The following is a 4872-nucleotide window of genomic DNA, read 5'->3' as shown; positions in this document are numbered from 1 at the left end:
GAGCTGCTGCTCTTGGATCCCATAGCCAGGTTCAGCAGGTGACTAGATTTGGCTATGAAACATCACTAAAAATATATACAAAATTAGGGGGTAGAAAAGGGTGACCGTGGCAGTTTCCTTCTCCCTTTCTGGCACCCATGTTCTAATCTTAACTCTATTTTCATAGGAGAATGGATTTGGTGAATGTAAGTGCCCTGGCTAAGTTGAGCATCAGTAGCAGTTCAGGGGTGCAAGATTAAGACACAGGCCTGTATTGTAGTTCTCAACAAAGGAGAGACTCCTAGGAAGGCAGAAAAAGAGATAAAAGGCACTGGTAGTATTCGTAAGAGGAACACAGATGACATGTTGTGACATGGGCCTACACACACACACACAGTTGAAACAGAGAGAGTCAAGCATAGAACCCAAGGTTTTATATGGCTGGGGTATCTGGGGAGATGTAGGACTGTGTTTCTCAATTCTAACCACACATATCAGGAAGTTAAGCAGAAGCTAAGGCCAGGGCACACAGAAAGAGACCCTTGGTCTTAAAGAGCCAGAATCTGAAGGTAAGCTTTGGCATTTGAAGATCTGTAACCTGGATCCAAGTGATAATGTGGTTCACCAGCCTCAGAAAACAGGACTGGCAGGAGGGACTGGTGCGGGGGACCATGAGTGCCCCTCCTGGACAGCAGCTTCACTAATGACACGTCAGGCTTGGCCATATAGATATCTGTGAAGAGTGTTAAGTTGCAATAATGCGAATGCATTCATAGCATATATAGCACTTCTCTATTCAGGTTCTGGAACTAAGATGCAAATGAACGTCCGGAAGACACTGTGGCTAAATGAAGCCTTTCTCAATGTCTGTACTCTGGTGACAGCAGACTTCTGAGCCCTCCAAGTTGTTAACTGGTCTCTCAGCTTCTAATAGCCTAACTAAATGAACTTCTGCTGTGCCTAGCCTTTCTAGGCAAAAATCCAGGCTGCCTCTGCCTGGCTGGCTGGCATCCTATCTCCTCAACCTTACCGAGCATCCTTGATTTAAAAAAAAAAAAAAGAAAGAAAGAAAAAATAAGAAAAAAAAATGGTGCTAACTCCCATGCAACCTGCTCTATCCTGCAGGTATAAACTAGGTAGAAGGAGCTACCCCCAGCTCCGAAGGCTAGTGATAAAAGCTACAGAAACTCCAGCCATCCTCGTCTGTTAGCAGATACTGGAGAGAAGCATTCTTGCCTAAGAACAAGTAAAGTGTTGGGGAAAGTGCAGGGGTTTGTAACACAAAGAGAACAAAACTTGACTCCGATGACATGGAGAATGAAGGACTCCCACAGTCATCCTCACACAAGGAAAAAGAAACCCTGGAATGTGAAATCCACATGAGCAGGGCTTTTTATATTTGTCTGTTTGGGGAAGGGGGGTTAGTCTGTCTCCGGAGTCCTGCACTGGAGCTGGCACATAGTTGGTGCCCAGTATTTGTAAAATGAATGAGTAAATGAGTGGATAGATAAGCTTCTTTAAAACCCAAAGTTGATCTGTGGAGCTATGGCGATGAGGAACATCCATGCTAGCAGAGCTGCCCAGGTCGGTTCCCCAGAAAGCCAGCTGGCTCCTTTCCGAAGGATATACTTTTCACTGAGAGGGCCAGAGAAGGCATGAGGTCTCCATCCCACATTCCCAATGGCAGAAGCCTGGATATTTTTTTTTTCTCTGCATCAAAAACTGATGAAAGGTCAAGGCCAAGGAAATCTTTAGACAGATGGGGGGGGAGGAGGGAGGGAGGGAGGGAGGGAGGAAGGAAGGAAGGAAGGAAGGAAGGAAGGAAGGAAGGAAGGAAGGAAGGAAGGAAGGAAAAGAAAGGAAAAGAAAGAAAGAAAAAGACCTCTATGTCAGGAACCACAACTCTTCTGTGCTGGGCTAACTCTGTCTGCACAGCAGCTCTAGGGGCTCTTTCAGATAATAAGGGTTGAACTGTCCTCTACTCTCAGCTCAGAGCCCAGAACACCTATTATCTGCCCTTTACCTGAGCCCTGCTCTGCTTGCCCAGCCTGTGGATCTTGGAAGCTGGTGAGAAAACCCCCAAGCTAGGCTAGACCAGGAGAAAGTGCTAAGACTGCCACTTCTAGAAATGGCCTGAGAGGCAGGTGAAACCGACGCTTGGAGCCAATAAGGAAAGAGGGTTAAGCCTTCAAACAAACAAATAAACAAAACCAGTCATCTTAAAGACTTCAAAGAGGTAGCTAGCTCTGGGCAAAGTTAGTCACAGAGACAAGAAGCCAGGAGATTAAGGCCAGACTTAATGTTGCTTTTTATCTCGAGGGCACTGGTAAGATCCAGGTGGATCAGCTTGGAACCTGAACTTAACTTTCAATTGACTCACTGATAAGAGTCACAGCCCGGGATCCAGTCACCCCAAGGGTCACTCTCTCAGAATAAATAAGGGCAGACCAGAATTAATCAAACCGACAAGCACTGATGGGCTTATAGCTCACCGCCCCCCCCCCCGTGCCTCTGAAAACATCAAGTGGTGAGGTTGAAGTGTGGGGGCCACGGCATGTTAGTGCCATCCTACAGCTATTTGTCAGAACAGAGAAATACCTTGTCTGAGAGAAGACAGCCTTGGATAATTCCTAGAGAGTCAACCACCCTATAAGCCCTTCCTCACCAAAAACTCCTAGTGTGTTTCCCTCGACTACGAAATGCTTTTTATAAAGTAAATAAACCATCACAAAAGCTGTCCCATAGGGATGCCGATGCTGTCTGGACCACAGGGTAAAACTCTCCAAGCTCCCGCTGACCCTCACTCTTCTCTTTTCTGGGATGAACCTGGATCCAGATGAAGACTCTGTGGAATCAGTTATGTCTGCCCTAGAGGCTACTTCTTGCTGAGTGAAGTAAATATTCTAGTTGGGCCCATTCAAACAAACCCCCACCACACATCTCACACACACACACACACACACACACACACACACACACACACTTTTTCATTGTATGGAACTATAATGCAACCTTAACCTCTGAGGAATTCTTTCCCTGTGAGAGACTCAGATGCTGGAAAAGTCGCTCCAGACTCTTGGTTAGGACGGTTTTCCCTGTGAGGTACTCAGACCACATCCTATTTCTTAGTCATTTTTCTGAGCCATGCTCTGGTGCTTCCTTAGTTCGGCAGTTGTCGCTTTCTGCCTCCTGTAGTTAGCTTCAAGGCTGGCCACTTCTTGAGCCTTTGTTCTAGACAGGACAGGAGGTGACCACCCCATCATCTCTGATAATAGTCACAGCCCAGGAATCCAGTCACCCCAAGGGTCACTCTCTCAGAATAAATAAGGGCAGACCAGAATTAATCAAACCGACAAGCATTGATGGAACTCTCAGCACGACCACAGATTTTGAGGGTTTCGTTTATTGTGTTTTAGTATATTAATCTCTGTTGTATTTAGGGAAACTCCTACAAAAGGAGAAACTGAGAGTTGCTTTGTGCTCGCAGGTGTTCTCAGTTTCTAGAACAGTGCCTAGCACGGAGCAGGACTCAGCGTCCACTTCCAGGGAATGGATGCGGTCACATCCACTCCCATGCTTTTCCTCTGTGCTTGGCTGTTCCTTCTAAGATACTGGGGCCCCCTCTCCCTGCTTCATATTCTTCTTCTTTTGTCTCCTCCTTTTATACAAGATTAGCCCTCTTATAGCAAAGCGATAGATAACTAGACTGAAAATATTCAGAGTCCCATGGAGGCAAACCTGAGGCTCGCTACAGCTGTCACTGTCACCATCATAAGTGAACCTTGGTTTGCTGCTCAAGTGCAGAATCCAGGCCGGGGGTGGGGGAGATGGAAACTTCCTTGCTCATTCCAAACCTGCATTGACTGAGTGGCCACTGCAGGTATGTAACCAAGTATCTAAGAGCTAAGTGAATACACGGCCTCCTCTCAGAGAAACAACGCTATTTGCTTAGGGCAGGCACCAGGGACTTGACCAGAGCTTGGAGTGTTTACATTGTCAAAAGCTCTAAGACAAACTTGTGAACATGGGTGTATCTATCATACACAGACTGGCTCTCCCCAGAATACCCTGCCAAACCCTTTCTCAAAATCAAATTACTAATCCACAAGCATTGCATCTTAATCTCAGAATGATGTCTTAAACAGAGCTGATACTGGTAGGATTGAAGGACCGCTGGAGTCCAAGCCTTCTGGCCTCCAAGGAACCCTTGCAAAGTAGAATTGCATCAGAGTCCCCCAAACCATAAATCCCAAGGAAACCTAACCCAAAGTGGAAAACATCATCACTTCAAAGTGGCACTTGCCCTGAACTGATCTTGGAGAAACCCATGCAGAGGGCACGTGGCGTGTTCAGGAACAAGTAAGATCAGTTGTACAGAAACAAAATGGCTGGGGATGCGGCAAGTGGAGCCAGAAGCAGGCTTAAAGTCTCCTGAGCTACAGTAAATAGTGTAGACTTTTAATCTGTTGGTAGTAGGGAGCCATTGCACCTCTGCGACGGTGTCTAAGGGTCTCCAGAGCTGAGGACCCAGTTAGCGGACTCTGCGGGAGCAGCTTGTGCACAGAAGAATGCGTCAGGAATGGGGTAGTTGAGAAGCTCGGAGACAGTGACTGGAAATGTGGCAGGAGTTGGGGAGCAGGTGTCTGGCCCTCCAAGGACAGGGCAGGGGCTGAATTGAAGATGATGTAGAAAATGTGGTAGAAGCATGACCTCAGGGATCCCCAAAAGAAGCAAGGGAACTCAGGTGCATCCAGTGAGAGTAAAAACCTCAGGTGAGCTCAAATGAGGAACGGTGGGTTTTCTTGAAGAAGAAGAAGAAGAAGAAGAAGAAGAAGAAGAAGAAGAAGAAGAAGAAGAAGAAGAAGAAGAAGAAGAAGAAGAAGAAGAAGAAGA

This window comes from Mus pahari, chromosome 1 (assembly GCF_900095145.1).
Source record: "Mus pahari chromosome 1, PAHARI_EIJ_v1.1, whole genome shotgun sequence".
Taxonomy (NCBI): Eukaryota; Metazoa; Chordata; class Mammalia; order Rodentia; family Muridae; genus Mus; species Mus pahari.
Note: the sequence above shows the minus strand (reverse complement) of the source record.